Source organism: Telopea speciosissima, chromosome 1 (genome assembly GCF_018873765.1).
Source record: "Telopea speciosissima isolate NSW1024214 ecotype Mountain lineage chromosome 1, Tspe_v1, whole genome shotgun sequence".
NCBI classification, from domain to species: domain Eukaryota; kingdom Viridiplantae; phylum Streptophyta; class Magnoliopsida; order Proteales; family Proteaceae; genus Telopea; species Telopea speciosissima.
Window position 1 is genome coordinate 72,142,627 of NC_057916.1, and position 24,590 is coordinate 72,167,216.

General features: G+C 39.8%; 1 long non-coding RNA gene across 1 annotated transcript; it reads left to right on the plus strand.

Annotated features, from left to right (window-relative positions):
• The first annotated feature begins 1,280 nt into the window (after positions 1 to 1,280).
• LOC122671946 lies at positions 1,281 to 23,643 on the plus strand. The gene is made up of 4 exons (XR_006334419.1): positions 1,281 to 1,291; positions 2,190 to 2,193; positions 11,533 to 11,539; positions 23,441 to 23,643. It is a non-coding gene; the product is annotated as an uncharacterized LOC122671946 (long non-coding RNA).
• Positions 23,644 to 24,590: the final 947 nt, after the last annotated feature.

The following is a 24,590-nucleotide window of genomic DNA, read 5'->3' on the forward strand; positions in this document are numbered from 1 at the left end:
TATTTTTTATTTTTATTTTATTATTATTATTTTTTTAAAGGAAAGCTGTTAACCGAAAGGTTCATAGGATGATTGTGGAACACTCAGTAATGTATCGCCATCAGGCAAGACAACATTTGTTTATTAGTCCTGCTTCTCTCAGAACATCCATGCAACCGAATAAACATATGCATGAATGGATTATGGCTTGGGGTGATCCAGGTGAAGGATTAGTTGCTATAAAAAAGAAGAAGAGCTTTGTAACTCACGCACTCACCTATTGGTCCCATTTGGAAAAAAAAAAAAAACGCATATATTTTCCAAGGAACGTACACCCTCAAGTGAAGATTTGGAATGGAAATCTTATAAACTATATTCACGAGATACTAAATTTGAAAATCACAAAAAAATTCATTTCCAACAAGTAAATCAGGTAACTCTTCCGTTCCATCATTTCAGTTGCCTATGCATTGTATTTCTATTTTTCAGAGGCAAGCTTTTCAAATAACCCTAAGGCAATGGGCTTAGGATGCATTGCGATGAATCATTTGGCCGGCCCCAACTTCTACATTAGTGGGAGAGGCCCTCGCCTTGCGTCTTGGCTTTAACAGGTAAAGTCGAAAAGCTATCACAAGGTCATGTTGTTCTCGGATTGCCAAATGTTGATTGAAGATTTAAAGGATCGAGATCGCCTCATTGTCAATCACATCAGTTGTTCAAGACATCTGACATCTCCTACAAGGCTTCCACAACTGCGAGTTCTTGTATATTTCTAAGAATTTAAATGTTTGTACACAGAATATTGCTAAATTGGTTGTTTCTTTTCCCGAGTACGTTTGGTGGGAGAACTCTTGTCCAGTGTGTCAAGAAATTCCGGTATCCATTTGCTATTCTTCATTAATCACTTCTTTTCCTCTTTACTTTGTTTCTTAATTAAATTAATCTCATGTTTAGCTCCAAAAGGAGGGCAGCTGTAGGTTTGGGGTTCGATCTGCGGCGCCAAATTTTCTCTTCAAGCTTCCAAGGTCGTCTTGTCAAATCCGCTCTTCCCCTGCAACGCCTCTCCTCTCGACACTGGTTCTCTTTCTATTCTCTCTCCTCTTTGTTCAGCCAGAGTAAATTCTTGTCCTTGTATATATGTTGATTGTTGAGGATTCGTTTTCTACTTGCAGATTTAAGGATTGAATTGGGTGCTGCTTCTAGCTTCAGTGAGATCCTTCCGGATACTTTCATCTTCGATGATTTCAATTAGTAATTTTGTAATCCCTCTTTTCTGATCTTCCTACGTTGGATGTTTTATTACAAAATTTTGGTTGTTTCCCTTAGTATTCTTGCAAATTGTTAGAAATGCAGGTTACCCACTGCGGCTACAGTTAGCTTTTCCCTGCTTCTCGGTGTATGTAGCCTTCCGGATACAGATATTTAGGGTGAGTGTCGTTTGATGCTAGCAAAACATAGAATGAGAAATTAAAGAGTGTAGTTTTATCCATCTAGATTACAAATTCTCGTAGTAAATGAATAGTGGGAATAACTATGAGTGCAGAGCGTTGTAGAAAATGCACTCTCTGACTCGGGAGTGTTATGGAAAAGTGGATCCCAGTGTTCGTATGTCCTGCTTCTATAACAAGGTCTGTCTTTCATTCTCCCTTTTAACTTGGATTGAGTTCTCAGAGGATATCAGTTAACTGGGTTGCTCATGTTGTTGTTGTTGTTTGCATGTTTTAGTGAATGTTGGGAGTGACTTGTTGAAGCTAGTCCCTGGTCGAGTATCAACTGAAGTGGATGCTCATCTGGCTTCCAACACACATGGTATTGTTAGGAAGGTGCTGACTCTAAGACCCTTCTGGATGCTCATTTATTGGTTCTCTAATGAGCTCCTGTGCTGTTCTTGTGTTTTAGGATGATCATATTAATGATTTACATTGGGCATCTGATGTTGAGACATCCATTAATATGAATTTGTATTTTTGTAATATATATTAATGCATTTTTTTATGTATTATCTTGTGCCTGGCATCACCATTACGATTTCCCTTTGTTTGGATAATGTTGGCAATGATTGAGTTCCCTGTGTAGTTAATATTCGTTGCCTACCTTGTCATTTGATTCTGTAATTGAAGCATTAGTTAATCATTCATACAGGTTCTTGAAAAGTTGACGTTCTGCTAATTCAAAAGAATAAAGTTGACTATCTTGCTTGTAGTAACTAGAAGTGTTTTGGGACTGGTTAATTTTACCTACTCCTACAGTATGTAGCAAGAACAATGTACTGCTACTATGTGGCACTGTTTGGGTTGAGTGAATATTTCTTTGAGATATAAGAACATTGTTCCCTTACAGACCAATGATCTTAAGGTTAGACTTTTTAAAGGATGTTCTCGTCTGCCAGTTTATGGGGGATATGGAAGGAGTGGATTACAATGGTATTTGAAAACAAATCATTAAAAGACCCAAATTTTGCTTAGATTTAGATGCTTTATTGATTGGTGGAACCTATCTTGGTCACAACTGGTCTTTTGGGTGAGAAACACATCATGATCTATACACATAGACAGAGCATCCATGCGAGCGAAGGAAGCTAGGGCAGCTAGGGATTTGTATGGCAACCATTCTGTTTCAAAAAATTGGTTTTGAGTCAGATTCGATTTTTTCTGTTTCTGGATTTTTGTAGTAATTCTGTACCAACAAATGTTGTATGGTAAACCTGGTAAAAATTTTTTTTCTGCTATTACAGAGAAACAGAAACAAGTATGGATTGCCATTTTAATAGAAACAGTTTTCTCTTCTAAATCTATCAAATTACATAAAAATTTCATCCCTTGGCATAATTTTCATAACACAAATGAATGAGAAACTATCACTAATTTCAACATGTCCAAAATCATTTCAATACTAAACATAATGTTCCTGCACATCAAAAAAACTATTGACTAATTTTCATTCAATTGGAGGCATGTTTCTTGATAAAGCCAATTGGTTTGCAATGTTCTTTTTAAGTTCATCCATCTCTCTTGCCCTATACACAACACTTCTCAGAAATACACACCTTTCCCTGAGTACTTATCCTCATCAACTAAACTCTTAGGGATCTTGTTCTCAGATTTCCTCACTACCCACAAGAAATAGTTTTTTGCTACTCCTCAAACCCCATGCTAGTTCCTCCATCTGCTCCTCTCCAAGTTTTCAGCAACTCTCCCGAAGGATACATAGATGACAGATCCAGCTTCTCTCTTGTTTAGCCAATCCATGCAGGCCTCCTTGCTTGACTGAAAAAGACTCAGACCATAATCTTTGTCATCTTCAAAACAGGATAAGAAAGAAATAAGGGAAAAAAAACTTATTATTTGGGTTGGAGATCAATCCTCCTTAGAATTACCCATTGCATGCAAGGACAAAGGACAGAGAACTTCCTCTTGATCTTGAAACTGGTATTAAGGAAATGCTGCCATAAACTGTCTTTTTAAAAAAAAAAAAAAAAAATCATTTTAGCATTATTAACTCATTTGCTCCCCAATTAGATCAAGGCCCACTGGTTGTTTCTCTCCACCAACATTGACTTGAGAATTTCTACTTTAATGCACAGCAAGTAATTAGTTTCAATAAGATAAGATCAAGTTGCATTGCTAGGGCTTATAATATATAGTGAACCAATAGTTTTCTCATCTCATGTACAAGAGAAGAACCTTTAAAGCAAGTACAAAAACATGGCACCTTGCAAAAAAAATAGGCTGAAACATAGAGAAGAAAATGATTGAAGAAGGAGAATTTTTTGGTCCTAAAACATAGCACCTTGGGATAAGGTTTCCTTTTAATTACACCATGGATTTGAATATTCAAATGAAACTTGTGCATACTACAGGACCTTGGAAGTAAATCAGCATCTTATATTGCAGAAAGAGGATACCTCTGGTTTCTCTTCCAGGCCAGCAAGGGCATGGCATGGGTCTTGCATCAACACCTAGAACCAAAGGGTGTGGATTTTGTCTTTTACTAGGTGTAACTTATAACCAGAATTGGGTTACCATGAATCAGGAGCTCAGAGTGTTAGAAAGTCTCTCCTAACCCTGAGGTGAAATCTGGTGTGTTTGTTTCAGTGGTCGAAGAAGATTCCTGTAAGGCTTTCAAGATCATGGTTTTTAATATCTCTTCTGCTTTTGTTTAGTTTGCTTTTTCAACAATCTCAAATGTCTGTTATTATCTCTTACTGGAATTAATATGGCAGTCACTCTAATTTGTAAGAAGACAAGATGAATCACCGAAAGGGATGGATTCGTTTATCAAGTTTTGTGAGTAAGAACAACATCGAAGAGAGTAAAGTTCAAAGATTTCAGGCAAACCCAGTAACTGTTATTCACAATTTCACATTTTTCGATAAAAAAACTTCCGGAAGTTTTATTAGTGGAACTCTTCATGGAGAAGGGTAACACAACAACAGTACAAGAGAAAACGTTAAGAAGCCGGGGTTACGCTGGTTGATGATAGCTTATATACAAATGGAAGACAGCCCGGGCACTGATCTACATTGATCCCATTGGATTGATGTCTAGTAGATAAATTTTCCTGTTTTGGGGTTTTCATCATCTTCAAGGGCAGAAGCAATCGATGAGCATAGAGACAAAAGCTTCCGAGTAGTTGAAAAGTGGCGACTTGTGTTGCAGGGTTCCACCAAAAGTGAGAGAGACTTGACGTTAAGTAAAGCCGATTCTTTTGATTGAACCACAAGGCTTGAGCGAAATATACAGAAGAAAACAAAAAAAGCCCTAAAAATCACAAACAACCTTGAATTCAAAAGAGAAACAGTTTGAGCAACTCTATTACACACAGAGAGAGAGAGAGAGAGAGAGAGAGAGAGAGAGAGCTGATTGGATTAGGGGGAAAATTTTATAAAAGAGTAAAGAAGGGGAATTTTACCTTCGGCTCAAGTTTCACTATTGGTTAGTGAGATTAGAGAGTTTTTCTTTGCAACTTTTGCTTTAGGGTTTCTGCAAAAGGAAAAAAACCGCAAGAAAAAGTAGGTGAAGAAGAAGAAGAAGTAAAGTACGGATGGCTTACCTGAGTTGGCTGACGATGTTCAGAGCTTCGAGAGGGCCCGGAGAGGTTAATGGAGCTTCAAGATTGCAGTAGAGATCGTTACGTATACTCCATTGTTATGTTTTGATGGCAAATTCCATCAATACCCCTGTGCTACTTAAGTTGGACGGTGTTTCTCCGATTTTTGGTAGAATCAATTCTAAAATGTGAGAAACACCTAAGTGTTTCTCAAAAGCTTGCCAGAATCTATTATATCACCCGGTCCGTTTCAAAAATCACAGAAACAGACCGGACAACCCATACATAATCTGTTTCAATTCTGCCCCCAGAATCAGAAAAAACACCAGAATCCATTTTTTGAAAGGTTACCGTACAGATCCTAGGAAACCAAAGAATAACAGTTAGAAACAAAGTATTAAGCCAAGAAAGTATTACGATTTCGGGGAGGATGCTAGAATACAAATATGGCATGAACCATGAAGAATGGAATTCTCAAGGCAGGTAAGAGGAACTCATGAGGCCAGTATATGGGAAACCACGAAAGATTTTGATGGTTTCATAATTTGTGTTAAATCAAAGGTCTGCATTAGAAATTAAATTAAATTATGAGAGGACAAATGCTAGAGTAAGGTAAGTTGAAGAGGTTTGCCAAAAGTATATGATGTCGGTGTGAACAAGGAGATCACTCTGATCAATAGCTCCAGGAGTATTCTGATGACGCAATCGAGTGGCCCGGATATGCTTAACTGAGCTTGGAATTGCTTTCGGTGATTGGAGCATACATGGTAGGAAATTGGGTTATTTCCATCACTTTTCTTAGGCTTAATTTTTGGATGATCATAACTTCCCTAATTTGGTGTTATTGGTTCTGTTTGAAAGGGTATATTATTATCTGTTCTACGAGACTAAGATCTTGCAATTTCGAGTTGCGCTGGGAAAGTTACGATATATTTACTGATGGTGTGCTGATCTGTGGGAAAGTTGTGGTTGTTGTGTTCCCTTTCTTTTATTTTTATTATTAATCCTTTTTTTTTGGTCTTCATTGGGATCCGTGTAGCCAAACCCATTTAATTGGGAGAAGGCTGAGTTGTTGTTGTGCTGATCTGTGATGAGCTTCTATTTTAGGGTGTGTCCACAGATGGTAACTCTTTGGAATCCTGAATCTGAATATTGAAAACTGTTTGGTTGCGTGATGGGGTGATCCGTACTAGATGCAAATAATTCCATAGATGCATCTTTCTTCAATGAAACGCTTCCATCCAGATTTCACCTAAATAGGTGGATCGTGATTTGATTCACCTACATTCAACCCTAGTATAAAAACCTTGCGTCCAAGTGGATTCAGGATTATTGTGGAAGAGAAGACTCACATGAACTCCATTGCTCATCTCAGTTCGAAAATAACAGCAGAAAGAAATCTGGAAACAGCTTTGCCCTAATCTGCTCATAAGTTTTCTTGCCCAAGCATCTGCTCGTCATCTATCTCTCTCTCTCTCTCCACTTCCATAACTTCAACGCCCTCTTGCAGATCTAGGAGCCTAGATTTCGCAGAGAAGTGGTACAATACTCACTCCAACAACACTCATACCTCTGTTCGAAAGGACCAAGAAGGGTACCGCTGCTGCTACTTTTGCCCTAACCGTTAGTCTTCTTGCCCTAACAATGATAAAGCACAATAAGCTCAAGTAATGTCATAATGTTGGAAGGGGAACAGGGCGGATATGTAGTGTTATTGTTTCCATCATAATGAGAAGGTTATCTTCTGTTGAAGCTTCTGTTGAAGAGTTTCATCTTACCCCCTCTCCGAGTTGGTCATGAAATAGGGAATCAATTTGAACATGAATAACACAGACCCACTATTGTGTTACCACTACACAACGAAAAAAGCTCTCTCTGTTATCGAGGTTCTACCACAGTTGTCGTCAATTCATTTATCTAAGCATAGCATTAGATGCTATGGACCTGGGTAACCAAACAGTTTTTCAGATAGATTCAGGATGAATCCAACTAACAAACTCAGGGTAACCAAACAGTTTTATAGGAAGATTCAAGTCACAAAATCAGGCTAACCAAACAGTTGATTTTCCAGAATAACGAATCCACAGATGTTAACTCTGTGGATGACCATCCAGAATCAATGCAAGCTCCAATTGGTATACGCAACCAAACACACCCTTAGGAAGTCTAATTAGATTTGGAATCAGGTCTCTCTTTAATTAGCAGTATATTTGATTACGAAAAGGATTAAGCACATTAGAGTTTCAGGTCTATTTCTTTTTATTAGCAGTATACTTGAAGGATCACTTGCCTTGGCGCAACGGTTAAGTTGCGCTATTGCAAGTTGCAACCATCAGGTAGTGAGTTTGAAACATGGACACAGCCTCTCAGCGAAGCGGGGATAAGGTTGCGTACATTGCCCCTCCCAGGCCTTGTAGGCACTAGGACACTCTTTTCTTTTTGTATGTTTTGGTAACTTGAAGGAACACTTGTTTTAGTTGGTTTAGAAGTCTTAAAGTGAGTCAATTCGGTAATAGGGTGGTATCCCTGCATGATTATTGTTTTTTTTCAAGAATGGAATAAAATTTTTATTTGATTGAAATTGCTTCCCACATATGTGGCTAGTGTGGCTACCATGCTTCTTCAACTAGTTGTCTGTGATTGTCCTCTCTCTCTAGTCTCTACCTTCTTCATCTTACCTATTCTTCTTTTGCTTCTTCTCCCAATGAATCTTCTTCCTTCTTGTTTACTACTACATAGCAGATCTGTACTGGTAAATCCATAGTTGTCACGGCGTCATGGCTATCCAAGTTGGTGGAGGGGTATCTAATCGATATATCGACATGTCGCCCGCCATGGTGATCATGTCGACCATGGAAGAATTGTAATAAATCCAAAGTTGAATGGCAAAGTTGAATGGCAAACTAGTAGATAAATCAAGATTTATAAGAGCAATGGCAGAATTGTAATTAATTTGAAGTTGTAAAGGAGTGGCAGAACTGTAATTTAATGGAGTTAAAGAGAAAACTGAATGGGTTAAACAGAATAGCAATAGAGAATATAAGGGGTTTTATATAAATAATATAAGTTGTCCTTACTTGCAATTTTAAAGACTTCATGTCTTCTTCAACCTTGCAATAACACGATAGAAAGAGAGGTAGAGAGGCGGTGAACTGGAGTAGTTCCAGCAGAGGAAACTCCTTATGAAGACAATTCTCCCTGCAATTTTTGGAACAAAATCGTAGCACCAAGGTCTGCCGATCCCAACGAGAAAAAGCCCCAAAATTCTACTGGCAACCAAATGGTGAGATCTGAAATCAGATTTGGCGGACGTCTTAGTTGCAGGTTACTAAACCAAGGCTAAAATAGGAGATTTTGGGAAGCAAGGAGTGGGTCTAAGGTTGGGGAAGTAAGAAAAAATTAAAGAAGAAGAAATCGAAGACGGAAAGAGAGCCAGGAAGAAGAAATCGAAGAGGGAAAGAGAGACAGGTGCCATGGCGTAGGTTGATATGCACAGACCTCCAGCGCCAGAACGCCATGGTGACGATATGGCGACGCCATGACAACTATGGGTAAATCAATATCAGGTACATTAGTTGACTTCATTCAAGAGATCAGATATTATATTCTCTTCCTAACCATTTTCCTTGGTTAGTATTCTTGGTTACTATTCACTGGAATTGTTTAGAATCATAGTTGTCCAGGCGCCTTTCTCTTGCCTTGGTCCCCTAGGCAATGCCTTGTCTCCTTGTTGGTGTCGACTTGGTTTTTACCCCCTCAATCACCTTGGTGCGCCTAGGCGCCTTAACAACTATGTTTAGAATTGCATAACAGGGTCTTATTTTTATTCTTTTCCTCTTCTCTTCTATATTTATTAATCCTAATCAATTCTATCTATTACCCATCACATTTCCTTGTCGTTTAGCCTTAGAAGTCCAAAACCCTAGGTTGTTCTATATCATGCTTGAACAACTTTGTAGGGGGTGGAAATTGATGAATATATATACTTTCCAGTTTCATAAAAGAGCAGCATATAGGTAAACGGTTGAAGATTAAAGGGTGTGGAAGATGGAGTAAGTGGTTTCAGTCATTTGACTCTAATGAGCCACCCATTCAAGGATTAGGGAGCAGCAGTTTTGTGCCAATTGTTAAAATTTCTGCCAGCCTGTCTGGAGCGGAAGTCTTAATGATTGCATTAAAGAGAGCTCTTACCGCAGACAAACAGTGTGTCAGAGAATTCTGAGTAGCAAACAATTGGTAAATCCGAGGAAAACACATAGATACTCATTCCTTGAAGCAGTTGCAAATGGAGCTACTTGTAGGTACAAGAATCCCACAAGCGCCATGAGTGTGAGGCATCGTGCTTCAAGAGGTACCGGGAAGAAATATTAGAAAGCAATATGATGAACAAGTCTAATCTGAGTCCTACAGGATGTCCATTGGAGGAAAATGCTTCACTGTTTTATAAAAGGCAATGGCATTAAATCGGTAGTAGCGGGACTGGTCAAGGTTCCTCATCAATGCACCAAGTTACACAATTACTATTCTACATGGCATTTTACCACGTACCATTTTGCCACAAAAGCCCCTTCTCCATTTGGCATGGGATCGGGGGTGGGGTTGCAGGGGATGGGATTACAGAGCGAATTGCAGGGAAGGGCGGGTGTGGGGTTAGGGGGCGGAACAGAGGGTGAGGGTGGGATTCGGGGGTACGTTTGCAGGGGATAGGTGGGGTGGGGTTGTAGATGTGTAAGATAAGTGAAAGAAGAAGAAGAGAAAGAAGAGAGAAGAAGGAAGAAGAGAATCTGCAGAATAGGGGCTGCAGCCGTAAGAAAGACTGCCCCCAAAACATATTATTAAATAGGGTAAAAGACAAATAACACCAAGAGACAAAAATACCCCCAGTAGTGGAAATCGTGAATAGGGGCTGACGCTAGTCCCTATTCACGACTCCCCCTCTCTCCCTTACTTCTAATACTCCCCCTCAAGCTGGAGCATAGATGTTAATCATGCCCAGTTTGGTACAAATATAATTCACTCTCATACTTCTCAAAGACTTGGTGAACAAATCAGCAAGCTGCTCCCCAGTGCGAATATGGCGAGGGGAAATAATCCCTTGTTGCAGCTTCTCACGAACAAAATGACAATCGACATCAATGTGTTTCGTTCTCTCATGAAACACCAGATTCTCAGAAATATGAATAGCAGCCTGATTGTCACACCACAACAGCATAGGAGAATCATCACCAAATCCAAGTTCCGTCATCAACTGTTTAATCCACATTAGTTCACAAGTGCCATGAGCCATAGCCCGATACTCCGACTCTGCACTAGACCGAGCTACTATAGTCTGCTTCTTGCTCTTCCATGAAACAAGGTTTCCTCTAACAAAGACACAATAGCCCGAAGTAGACTTTCTATCAATAGGAGATCCTGCCCAATCCGCATCAGTAAATCCTTCAATCCTTCTATGACTATGATTAGAATACAAGAGACCACGGCCTGGATCCTTCTTAACATATCTCAGCACCCTTATAACTGCCTCCTAATGAGCTATCCTAGGGGCGGACATAAATTGACTCAGTACACTGACAGGAAAAGAGATGTCAGGTCTAGTCATAGTCAAATAGTTGAGTTTCCCTACAAGCCTTCGATACTTCTCTGGATCATCCAGAATATCCCCATCCTCTGCCATGAGTTTCACATTTGGATCCATAGGAGTATCCAAAGGCCTAGAGCCCAGTAATCCTGTCTCTGAAAGTAAATCAAGCACATATTTTCGCTGTGAGAGCGAAATCCCTTTCCTTGAGTGAGCTACCTCAATACCCAAGAAGTACTTTAGTCGTCCCAGGTCCTTAGTCTGGAATTGCTGTCCCAAATATGTCTTCAAGCTCTCAATACCTGAAGAGTCATCCCCTGTAATAACAATATCATATACATAAACTACCAAAAATATCTTCCCTGCATCTAACTGCCTGAAAAACACTGAGTGATCACTCTCAGACCGAGTCAAACCAAACTCCAGCACAAAATTTGTAAAGCAGCCAAACCAAGCTCGTGGTGACTGCTTCAGCCCATACAAAGATTTTCTCAGCTTACACACCTTACCAGACTCCCCCTGAGCAACAAAACCAGGAGGTTGCTCCATATACACCTCCTCAAGGAGGTCCCCATGCAAGAACACATTCTTGACGTCTAGTTGAAATAATGGCCAGTGATGTATAGCAGCCAAGGAAATTAAAATGCGGACAAAAGTAAGCTTTGCAACTGGAGAGAAAGTATCCAGATAGTCCACACCATACACCTGGGCATAGCCCTTAGCAACAAGACGGGCTTTCAACCGAGCCACAGACCCATCAGGATTAACCTTCACCACAAAGATCTAGCGACAACCGATAGCAGACTTACCAGAGGGTAAAGAAACAAGCTCCCATGTCTGATTGTCCTTCAGAGCAGATAACTCCTCAGTCATGGCAACCCTCTACCCAGGGTGAGCTAAGGCCTCTACCACCGACTTAGGAATAGGATAACTGTCAATAGTAGATAAACAAGCAACAAAAGAAGAGGACAAACGAGCATAGGACACAAAACGATCAATAGGGTGTTGGGTACAACTGCGAACCCTCTTTCGAGACCAAAGTCTACAGGACACCACATCGAACGTAGGAACATCAAGATCAGAAATAGGAGGTACAGTTATAGAGGAGGAAGTACCAGAAGTAGGATCTGAAGGCGAGGATAACGTGGTAGATGGTGCTGCCTGGGTACTGTATCTCTCCATAGGTGTAATGCGATGTGTCGGTGCATCAGGTGGGCGACGATGAAAAACATCCAGTGGTTTGGTAGGGAGGTGGCACCGTAGGCAAAGGATCCTGCACAGGAGAAGAAGTATTGATAACATAAAGAGGGAGATCATCGTCCACCTCCGAAGCAGGCAGCGAGGATGTAACAAATGGAGTAGATTAAAAAAAGGAGACATCAGTGGTAACAAAGTACTTTCGCAAATCAAAAGAATAACACCGGTAACCATTTTGGGTTTTAGAATACCCCACGAAAAAACATTTAAGAGCTCTAGGATTTAACTTAGAGCAACCAGGACGATGATCCCGAATAAAACAAATACACCCAAAAACACGTGGTGGTAAAGACAAACAACGGATGGGAAGGGAATAACAAAGAATATGGAATGCCACCACCCAAAACAGAAGAAGGCATGCGGTTAATAAGATAACACGCAGTCAAAACAGCATCAACCCAAAAAACTTTAGCCACTTTCATCTCAAATAAAAGAGATTGAGTAACTTCCATCAAATGTCTGTTCTTCCTCTCAGCTACACCATTTTGTTGAGGTGTATCCGCACAAGAGGACTGATGAATGATCCCACGTTGAACCATAAACTCATTAAAGGGAGCAGAAAAATATTCTTTTGCATTGTCACTTCGAAGAACTTTCAAAGAAGTAGTAAATTGATTCTGAATTTCAAGCACAAAAGTACAGAAAATGGAATATAATTCAGAACGATCATTTATTAAATAAATCCAGGTAAATCTGGAAAAGTCATCTACAAAAGTGACAAAGTAATGAAAACCCAACACAGACGAAGCAGGACACGGACCCCACACATCCGAATGAACTAAAGGAAAGGGTTGGACAGCCCTGTTACTGACTCGAGGGGGATAACTTACACAGTGAAGTTTCCCAAACTGACAAGACTCACACTGCAAACTAGACAAGGACTGAAACCGACTATCTAAAATCTTCAAACTCTGCATTGAAGGATGACCCAAACGACAAAGAATCTGATGAGGAAGTGCCACACTCGAACACGCCACAGTGGATGCGTTGTCAACAAGATACAGTTCCCCAGATATGCGACCTCTACCAATCGTCTTCCTCGACTGGAGATCCTGAAACTCACAATAATCAGGAAAAAAGGTAACTGAACAATTGTTAGCTTTGGTAACTTTTCGAACAGATAATAAATTGAAAGGAAATTTGGGCAAGTAAGAAACGGAAGACAATGACAAAGAGGGGTTAACATGCACAGTGCTTGTACCCCGAACTTTAGCAAGAGACCCATTGGCTAACACAACATCAGAAGAAGATTCACGAAATGAAGAAAAGATACCTGATGCTCCAGTCATTAGGTCCGAAGCACCTGAATCAATGATCCAGGGACGAGAAGTAGATGATAGGCATGCAATAGCATTACCTGGCTGAACTAGGGTAGCAGTGGAGAACTGAGATGACTGAGAATTCTGAAATTGCGTAAACCGCTCATAGTCTTCATCAGACATAGTCACTATTTTACCCTTAGGCTTAGAAGGAGGGGTAACCACCGGATCACTGTTGGCTGAATTTGCAAACTGAGGTGGTTTACCATGAAGCTTCCAACAAAAGCGCTGAATGTGACCAGCTTTGCCACAATGATGACAAGTGCGCACCTGTCCTGAAGTCTCTGAAGTACCGGATGTGGGTGCTTTACTGTTCCCTGACCCACGACCACGGCTACCACCACTGCTGCCCGTACCTGTCCCACCACTGGACCCACGGTTGGGGAAGGCTGCAAGGGCAGAATTCTCATTACCATGAGAGGAATCTTGGCTGTTCTCACAAGAAACCCGTAAAAGTCTTGAAAAAGTTTCCGAGAGTGTGGTGACTCTATCCCCATTGAGGATTTGAGACCGTACTGGCTCAAATTTTTTTCTAAGTCCACCCAAAAATACCATAACAGCCAGCTGCTCTTGAGCAACATCTCTTTCACATCAGACGTGATAGGAAGAATGGAATTCAGCTCCTCATATAGTTGCTTGAATTCTGCAAAATATTGGGTTACAGGCAGAGTCTTCTGATCCACCTTATAAAAAGCTTGGGACAGGTCATAAATCCAAGACAAATTGTCCTTCCCAGAGTAGAGGACATTCAAATAGTCCCATAAGTCCTTTACTGTGTCAATGTGAGTAACCAGGTCTGCAATCTGATTATCCATTGAGTTCAACATCTGACTCAATATTCTTGCATTCACCGTATCCCATGTCGTGTCTCCTGCAGGCTTTGGCTTGGTGAGATGATCCTGTTGATCATGCCCCGTCAAGGCCAATCGAACCACCTTCTTCCATTGCTGAAAATTTGAAATCCCTTCAAGTTTCTTTTCGGTAATGCGATGAGAAGAGGAGGATAATTCTGTCACAGTAGTCTTTGCATCACCCATGCTGAACTAAACCAAATTAAATCTTCACAGAGAAGTCTCGGACAGAGTGAAATTAATGGACAGCAATCACTTCTGAACTTGCAAACCCGGACAGCACCAACTTCTCACTTTCAAACACCTCTGAAATTACAAACAGTTATGAAACTGTAGGGCAGCAAGGTGATACAACCTTCTACGACCTCCAATCAATCACAACCAACACACGCCAGCCAATAACTCAATCCAAATCCAAAAGACATAAACCACCGAGACCTAGTTCTTTATATAGTCATGAACTAGTCTCAAATAAAACCATAAAACTGCAGCAAAGGGTGCTGCATCCCCTTTAAGATGAGATCACGAGAAGTTCCAAAACCTTGATTCTTCAAATCTGCAAGTTTATACAAATTAAAACGCAGGAATAGAGAGAGGATTGAGGATGAATAATCGACCTCTACAGTCCTAGCTCTGATACCATGTAAGATAAGTGAAAGAAGAAGAAGAAAGAAGAGAGAAGAAGGAAGAAGAGAATCTGCAGAATAGGGGCTCCAGCCGTAAGAAAGACTGCCCCCAAAACATATTATTAAATAGGGTAAAAGACAAATAACACCAAGAGACAAAAATACCCCCAATAGGGGAAATCGTGAATAGGGGCTGACGCTATTCCCTATTCACGACTCCCCCTCTCTCCCTTACTTCTAACAAGATGTATTGGGAGGAAGAAGGGTGTAGGTCCCACTTTTTTTATTAAAAAAAAAAAAATAACAATCACAAACCGTAAAGGTCAGTTTTTTCAGTTTTGTGAAGGACACGTGTTCACTGGGAAACGTACAAGGAGGGACTCCTTTACTCCTCGTACGAGGAGCTGAGCATGACTCCCAAATCCACGGGTCATCTAGGTTGAAGACCTAGCACGATCTCAAAAGGTGTATGGCCAGTAGTATGGTTGAAGGAATTGTTATATGCGAATTCAGCAATGTCAACAATTGAGGGCCACATCTTCTCATGATCACGAACAAGACATCGGAGAAGGTTGTCGAGACTTCTATTCACCACTTCTGTCTGGCCATCTGTTCGAGGATGGAATGCCATAGAGAATTTCAGCTTGGTGTTCGTCTTCATCCATAGAGTCTTCCAAAAGTAACTCATGAACTTCACATCATGATCAGAGACTACGAATTCTCGCAATCCATGAATACGTAGCACCTCTTTGAAGAAGATCTTGGCTATATGGCATCAAACGTCTAAGCCATCTTTGGGAACTTGTCCACCACTATGAAAATAGAATCATGCCTCTCGTGAGTTGGTGGTAAGCCAAGGACAAAGTCCATGCTAATGTGCAGCCATGGTGTGTGTGGGTCCTATGGGATGGGTAGAGGTGTGTATAGACCCGTATTTTGCTCATCTCCCTTGGCAAGTTGGCAAGCGCGGCATCTTTGTATCACATGCTGAATATCACGTTGCATATGTGGCTAATAGTATAAATCAGCAGCTAATCAAAGCGTCTTATCCTTGCCAAAGTGTCCTCCCATGCCACCTCCATTTAACTCTCGAACAATGTGCTGCCTCAAGGATGTATTAGGAATGCATAAACGCATCTCTAGGAAAAGAAATTCATCACATAATGAGGATTTTGCATCGGTTCCAGCTTGCTGTAAATTTTCAAAATTTTTGGAAAAGATAGTATCAAATACTCATCTTTAATATGGTCAAGGCCTGTGTTGTGGGTAGTGAAAGTATTCAACATTAACACTTTCCGACTGAAGGCATCAGCCACTTGATTCTCTTTTCCAGCTTTGTATCTCAATGCAAAAATAAACTCTTGGAGGTAAGCATTTCATTTGGTGTGACGGTTGCTTATCGACCTCTGAGAGTGTAGGTACTTGAGAGCCTCGTGGTCAGAATAGAGGATAAACTTCTTGCCAATGAAATAGTGCTACCAATGCCTAAGAATTTGTACCACGGCATATAACTCCAAATCATAAGTTGAGTAGCACTTCTTAGCTTCGTTCAACTTTTTGCTATAAAAAGCGATGGGATGTTCTACTTGCATTAAACCACCTCCAATCCCAGCATGGGATTCATCAGTAGCAACCTCAAATATAAGGTCAAAATTAGGCATGCGAAGGACTGGTGCCTTTGTCATGTTCTTCTTGATCAACACAAAGTCTTTGGTGGCAGCCGGCGTCCATTGGACTTTTCCTTTACTTTCTTTCATGCATTCTGTAATTGGTGCCATTACGGTGCTGAAATAGTTGGAAATGATGTGAGGATCGATTCAAGAGAGAAGAGGAGAAGGTAGGAAGTGAGAAGAGAAGAAGAGAGAAAGTGATGACAACCGAATAATAGAGAGAGTAGTTTCCTCTCCCCTATTTGGTTTACTAATTTGAAGTGAGAATTACAATGTTACACCCCGCCCCTGGTGGACCAGAGTAACTGGTTGTCGATCGATACCCCAACCACAGGATCACAAACACAGTACTCCTTATCAAGCATCCATCACAATACCAAAATTAAAAGCACCAAGAAAGAAACTTATATACATTATATTTACTAGTTCATAACCGAGTCTATGTGATAAGTTAACTTATATATATACAAGGTCCCGAAAGTTAGCTTTACATCTTGGGTAGTAAAGATACTTACACAAAATAACTAAGGTAAGCTCAAAAGACCTATATAGTAGAAATTTCTATCTATGTTAATCACTAACAACTCCTATTGGTAAGGCCATATCATACACCATTACAGTATCCACAATCACAAGACGGATCATTCCCCTCGGTGGTCCAAACCCGCATAGTCGTAATCAATAACAGCTCTTGGTTCGATTGGATCCTCTCACTCGGGGTTATGTTCACTTGCAAGATTATCTAGAAAAGAGGGAATTCCACGGGGGTGAGCTTCACTGAGCCCAATGAGTGAAAGTAAACCATACAAGCACACGCAACACCAATGAAACCTAAATGCATGAGGTTCAAGTCTAACTTTTATCCACCTAACATTAATGTCTAAGTCTCTAAGTTGATGCTATTACAACAACTCGGGAAAACACTTATGACTTCTTCTACACCTCACCGAGTTGCAACCCCGGTTGTTGCATGGAGCCCGCTTAGGTAATCGGTTGTAAACTATCCATCTGGCAGACCCCGATAACCATAGTCAACCTTACCTTGGTACTCTCGCAACTCAACAACCCTTCTCACTCCTCAGACAGTAAGGAGCTATGACAACCAACACCTAAACCCCTGTCGGTAAGGGTCGTAGCATAGGGATATAATTATACCTAGCCGAATGCATTTTTGTATGGCATAGTGTGAAGTGCACAGTGCTCCTGCATCCCATACTATGACACACCACGGCCTTCACTTCCAAGCCGGCTACGACATCTATTCTATCACAATTTCCATTCAAGATATTTGATACATAACTTAAATTCAGACATCATTGTTCCAACACACCATAAACCAGTAAAAGAAAGAAAGAAATACAGCATGCCTTCATAAATAATTTAATTTTCAGAACAACAATTTAAGTAATGAGAGATGAACATGCTAGCATAAATATAACATGCGTTCCTAAGAAAATTGTAGACTTCCAAATAACCGATTAAAGGAAGGAAACATAAACCAGTCCATAAAGGGCAGAATTTAATTACATGACTCTATGCATATTCTTCATGCATGAAAGGTAAGCAAAGAAATCAAAATAGAAACACTCCATAAACAAGTCAGTGTCTAAATTCACTCACTCTGATCTACCAAACAGTTCGATAAGGATTCCAAATCCGAACTTCGATAAGCTTCTTCACGTATAAGTGATTCCTTCCCTAATTAGATTACATAATAGATAATTAGGTAAATTAAATAGTTTAGGGTCAGTTCTAGTGTGTTTATACCTTAGTTTAATTATATGATTTATTAGCTAGGTCTTGCAAGGGTTTAGAATCAAAGTACAACATTTAGGTCTAAATAGGTTAATTAGGCTATGCTTATAGTTTATTTGATCATGCATGTAGATTAATTAGGTGGTACATAAATGTTAGGTTTAATTCTAGTGGGTGATCATACCGCAATTTAAGTGTACCAGGTGTTAGTTAGGGCTTGCATAGGGTCTAGCACCAAAATGTAGCAAGAACTGAGTAAAACAAAATTCACAGGGCCAATCGGATGGTTTAGCCAACAAGGACCGGATGACCTGTGTGGTTTGGCCTAAACCATTCGGTTGTGCTTTTATGCTCGAATTTTGGGGCCTTTGTTATGGATTCTCCATTTTTAAGGTGCAGAAAGCTTCATCAACTTGGGGTAGATGCTCACCATGGCATTTGGGTTAAATCAACCCAATTGCATGGCTCAATCAAAGAGGTTAACAGTTTTTAAAGGAACTAAACTAGAATTTGGGTTTATACACCAAATTGGGCAGAATTTATGTTGATCATGCAGTCCTTGATCTTAAATCCTACCTAATAGGTTAGATTTACATCAGACATGGTTAATAAGACCATGCATGTATGATCCAAGGTGCTAAGGTTTGGATTACTACATATATAAGTGAATTCAGCAAGGGAAAAGAAGGGTTTCAAGTCGAGGTTCTTATCTTGAGATGAACTTGAGTAGAATCACAAGAGTAGCCGCAACTGGGTGAGCTTCTCTCTCATTTCTCCCTTCTCCTCTTCTCCAAGGTAGAACCGATTCTAAGAGTGGAATGAAGAGAATGGAGTTGAGAATTGAGAAATAAGTCCTATATATATGTTTAGGCCTTTAAGGCCTGTTTGGCCCTTATGAATTAAACCTCTATGGTTTGTTTGGTTGCCCAAAAAGGTTTAGAATGGGTTAAATGACCAATAGGTCCATGTGGGACCCACCGTTATGACTTGATTAGATAATTTGGAATGTTGGTGGAATCCAGCCGTAATAGTATACTAGTAACTGAATTACCATGATGGGTATGTGTGTGGGTCCTGCGGAATAAAATATTATTAAAATAAGACGACGGTCTCGTAACCTTACTGGATCGGGTTGTAATGGACAGGTTGGAGATAAAATACTTACTATTGGCTGTACATCTGGGAGTGTACAGTATAGTTACACGGAGAAGGTACTCGCCTCTTCACTGGTGTGTATACTCTCGCCCTCGGGGTACCTTCTTCTCTTTCAAATACTTGGTTGATACTCCACAAGGCACCAACAACTGTGACTTCCAGTTCAGGACTTACAACCAAAGTTCGAATTAGCTTGGGTGTAACATACAACCACCTCCCTAGGGAGGTAAAAGGTAAAACATGAAATTTACAACATACGACAACAAGATACTAAACTAGTACTTAAACTATCATTTATTACATAAACTCTTAACACTCCCCCTCAAGCTGGAGAATAGATGTCATACATTCCTAGCTTGCATAACAGGGTACTAAACTGATGAGGGATGAACCCCTTGGTTAAGATGTCAACTAATTGATTGCCTATTTTAACTAATAGAGTACAAATGTAGCCAGAGTCAATCTTTTCCTTGGTGAAATGTCAATCCACCTCAATGTGTTTTGTCCTGTCATGTTGCACAGGGTTGTGTGGTATACTTATGGCAACCTTGTTATCACAATAGAGCCTCATAGGTGCCTTTGTATTAAATCCCAACTCTTGGACCAGCCGTCTAAAGCATAAGAGTTCACATACTCCATGAGCCATAACTCTAAATTCTGCCTTTGCATTTGACCGAACCACAACTGGTTGCTTTTTACTCCTCCATGTGACAATATTACCACCCACAAAAGTACAATAGCCAGACGTAGATTGCTTGTCAGAAATTGAACCAACCCAATCAGCATCAGTGTAGCCTTCAATTCTCAAATGGTTGTACTTAGCATGTAGAATACCTTTTCCTCTCTCTCTCTCTCCCTCTTTACTTCCCCATCTTCATTATTATTCTCTTTTATATTTCCTTTTATTTCTGTCATAGTTTTCACTTTCCTCTTACTACCGATTTTCCTCTGATAATAAATCTGGTTTTCAGCCATGAGTTACTGACGCAAGGAAGAAGACCAATCTTCCTATCTCACAATTCTTTCTCCTTGGTATTTATTGCTCTATTGCCAAATATACCCTTTCCATTACCTTTTATTCCCCCATGTCCCATACCTTATTTTTGCTTCCAAGTTTGTCCTTAGTAAATACTTATCCCTTTTGCATCCCTTCTTCTTTACTTACCTAACAGCCCCTTAGAAAATTCTGGTTATTACGAAATTGCCATTGCCCTTCTATTATTTGGACTTATGTTAATTGGGTGGGCTCATAAGCGATCTGAGTAGGGTTTCCGGTCCCCTGATCCGCATCAATATTACATATACCACACACCTAAGGTGCCTAGGCAATGACGCCCATCGCCTAGGAGGGTGCCTTGTAACCTAGGTACTCCCTCCAACGCCTTGGGTCACCTAATCGCCTTGACAACCATCGTATGAATGAATAATGGCTTAACTCAAAATTGTTTTGGTTGTCGATCCTTAATCCCATGATGAAGACCTCATTCAAAGTTTGCTTTACTACTACCATTTCGTAAGTGTTGTTTGTGCAACTAATGAAGGACCCCTATGGTATCAATTGGTAACTATGGCAGCATGGTTTTGTTGTTTAACATTTTTATTTACATGAAATATCCTGTTCAAAAGCTGTTTGCTAAGGGAACATATTCATCCTCCCCCGCATAGCATGCAACTGTTCCTCTTTCATGTAGTACTTAAATCTCACAAGTTATTCCTCTTTCTTGTGTTTTTGCACAAATTCTTTTTCTTTATTCTTGAAGAATGTGTATCTAAGGATTGATTCTGTGAAACTACATCTTTCTCTTTCCTTTTATTGATAACTAATTTGCTTTTCACGACCAGGGAAGCCATTGTTTGTTGCTTGGTTTTCATTGAACAACCATGCCTTGGCTACATATTTTGTCTTGCCATGAATCCTAGCAACAGAAGAAACTACTGCCAAAATTGCTTTGCACAACCAAGAAACAAAAGGTTTGTTATGTATAGCCAAAATTTCCACCATCGCTCAGGGAGTCATTTCTGTCATTGTGATCAATCTACCAAAATTGTAAGTGGGGGAACCTAATCAGTTCTTCAATCTAGTTGCCTACAGCACTGGTTTAAAAATTGGCAGGAACTAAGAAAGCATAAATTGACTGCAAGCACTTTTTGTGGAGCTGTTGGGTTCTGGCCATGCTGAAGAGTCCAGCTCTGGCTAGAAAAGCTTGGGGCAATTGAGCCTTTCACTGGCAACCTTGCTACCTGTTGGAACAATATAAAGTAAGAGGAAGAACTTGAAAGGTATAAGCTGATGACAGGAAATAGTGTCTCTTTTCCTGAATTTCAGATCTATGATACAATGAATCGTGAAGATGAATGGCTTGCAGCTTCACCTGATGGGTTGGTTGACCAGATTGTTTATGGTTTACCTTCCCGTGGGGTGCTGGAGATCAGGTGCCCATTTTTTGGTGGTGACATGTTGAAGGCTTTCCCTTGGAAACGAATCCCTCTTTATTGCATTCCACAAGCTCAGGGATTAATGGAGATATTGGACCGGGACTGGATGGATTTTTATGTCTGGACTCCTAATGGAAGCAGTTTATTCAGATTAAACAGAGATGTAGAGTACTGGAACCTTCTGAAGGTGGCTCTATCTGATTTTTGGTGGGAGCATGTCCAATCTGCAAGGGAGCTCTGCAGCAAGTCTCAGATCGCAGATCCTCTCACTCAGTTGAGATCACTCAAGCCAACACCAAGGCATGAACTGTGTGCTGCCATTGTTTATGCTAGCAAATACCTCGTTGATGATTCCAAGTTATTAATGCGAGAAATTCATGGAAAACTTATAAACTGAGGTATCATTAAATTTTCTTGAGTTGAAACATAATTGAGTTGTGAAATCCGGGAATGGAGGGTGGGTTGTTGAGAACAGGACAAATGGCTTTGACCTTGTTAATTGAATGTGGAATTGGCTTCTCTATGTCAGCTACTGAAGGGTAAAAAATCTGATCTATATGAATGGTACATGATCTAGATGAATGCCTGAATGGTGCGTAATGGGCAAGGTTTCCAATTTTTTAAAATGGGTAAGATGATAATTTAGTTGATCCTTACTTCAGAATTCAAAGTTGCATCAGCAGTCACTTTGGTGGAGGGGATCCTTGATGGCAAATGAGTGTCAAGGGAAGAAGAAAGGGCAAAAGGTTTTCACCATGTTAATTTAATGTGGAATTGACTTTTTGTTTTGAGTTACTAGCTAGAGGATAAATATTTATACCAATTGGATGTGATGGGCAATGTTTCCTATTTTTGCAAAGGGATAGGAAGATAATATATTTGATCTCTCTAGTAGTGTTCGAAGTTGCACCAGCAGTCACTTTGATTGACAGATCCTTGATGGGGAACGAATATCGGGAGTGTGATTATGACAAAAGTTGGAAATTCTGGCTGTAAGTTACCCTTTGTTCAGTAATGTTTGTCAAAACTTATTTCTCTGCAGGTATGTTCAGCTAGGTCTTTAATTACATTGTACAATTGTCCTGATACCATATAATTATGTACATGCGATTGGGTGGGCTTAGGAACCATAATTATATAGTTGTTTAGGTCCTTTAAAGAGATCTCTGCACTAAAACATAAATAAACTGGATCATCCTGGTTCTTTATCTGCAAAAATCTGTAAGATGTCATAAAAATGTTTTGCCAGATCAAATGACAAGATTAGCCCAGAGACAGTTTTGGCTTTTGAGATCTCCTAGTGGTGCTATGAATTGCTGGTTACAATTTCCAAGCCTTTTGCATGTATTCCATGTTTATGACATGGAATTCAGAACTTTAATTGGGTGTAAAAGATATGGGCTTCCCATCTGATCTTCCATCCAGTCTCAACTCTCAAGGATGGAATTGTTCAAACAGATTGTATATCAAGGTCAAATTACCAAGCTCCAATCTTGGAACCTTCTCTATGATAGGCAATAGCTCATGCTGTAGCTGATTCATTCTTCAACTTTATTTGCAAACTATTCAATAGAATTCTTTTTTTTTACAGTCTCTTTAGTTTGACCTGCTTTTGATGAAGGTGGGTCAAATACTTCACAAGAACTTTAAGTGTTCTAGTAGGAGCAAGTTTTCCTGGAAGTTATATGTTGATCCTTTTACTTCTATTTACTTATTTCAATTTGAGCTAGACTGAAAGTTGTGATCTACTTGTGTTTTTCTGCAGGCTCTTAAAGTGGATAGCGGACTACTATAGAATTTGCACGAAGATAGGTCTTGATTGAAAGGTTTGTTTGTGAAGATATTGTCGTACATACTGGTAGCATTTATTCTTTTGTCAGTTGATATATCTGTTAGGGCTTGCAAAATGCAAACCTCACAAAATTCTTTAGCCATGAAGGTGGAAATATAATAAGTGTGGAATCTTGGGTCAATATTCCTACTTCATCATCTACTGCTGAATGTTCAATCCAACCTGTCAATACACCCAAAACCCTTCATTCCTTTGTGGGATGGGTCCAGCGCAATGGCTACACAGATATAAGACTGATGGGCACGATGGGTCAATGATTCTCAAATAACCATCAGACTGTCAATGTTGTAAACCATGTCCTTGGCTGCTTTTTTTCATGAAGTGTTTTCTTTTGAGAAACTCCAGGTGGTGGTGTGATTTCTTCTCTCCTAATTCTTTCATAAACTCGGAAGTGTAAGCATTTAGGGTTGGATTGACTATTATAGTGGTTGAAACTGCTAATAGTTTGGAGAAGTGTGTAAATCACATGTGATGTTAGTGAATTGGTGGTCAAAGAAGAAAAATAGTAGATCAATGAATATTTTGGAGCTGAAGTTTTTCAACAGTGGCTTGGATTAAAGAGTGAATTTCTGATGGATCGACTACTCTTATTGAAAATTCAGTTGGTGGGATTTGTTCTTGTTGTTTACTGAATCTTTGGTTTTTATTTTCTAATGACTGGATAATTGAAATATTTTCGCCTAGAATTTGACAAACTCCTGTGAAGGATTTCAATGATAAATTTTAGTACATAATATATTATCTCTATACATAAACTAATCTCCCCTTCTCAATTCTCAAAGCTTTGATTGTTACTTTTTGGTTCTTATTTGGCATTTTTATGTAATCTGCGCTGTGAGTCTGTTGTATCTCTCTCCCCCACCCCCACAAAAAACTGGAAATAAGAAAAAAGAAAGCATTTTTGTCTTATTTTTATTTTTTGCATTTTATGTAGTTTCTTTCATGTAGTCATTCAAAGGGTTGATGCAGCTGTAAGCATTCTACTTAAATATTTTTTTCAAGTGGTTGATGCAACCATAAGCATTTACTTAAATATTTTTCCTTCTGTAATCAGTCTTCAAAC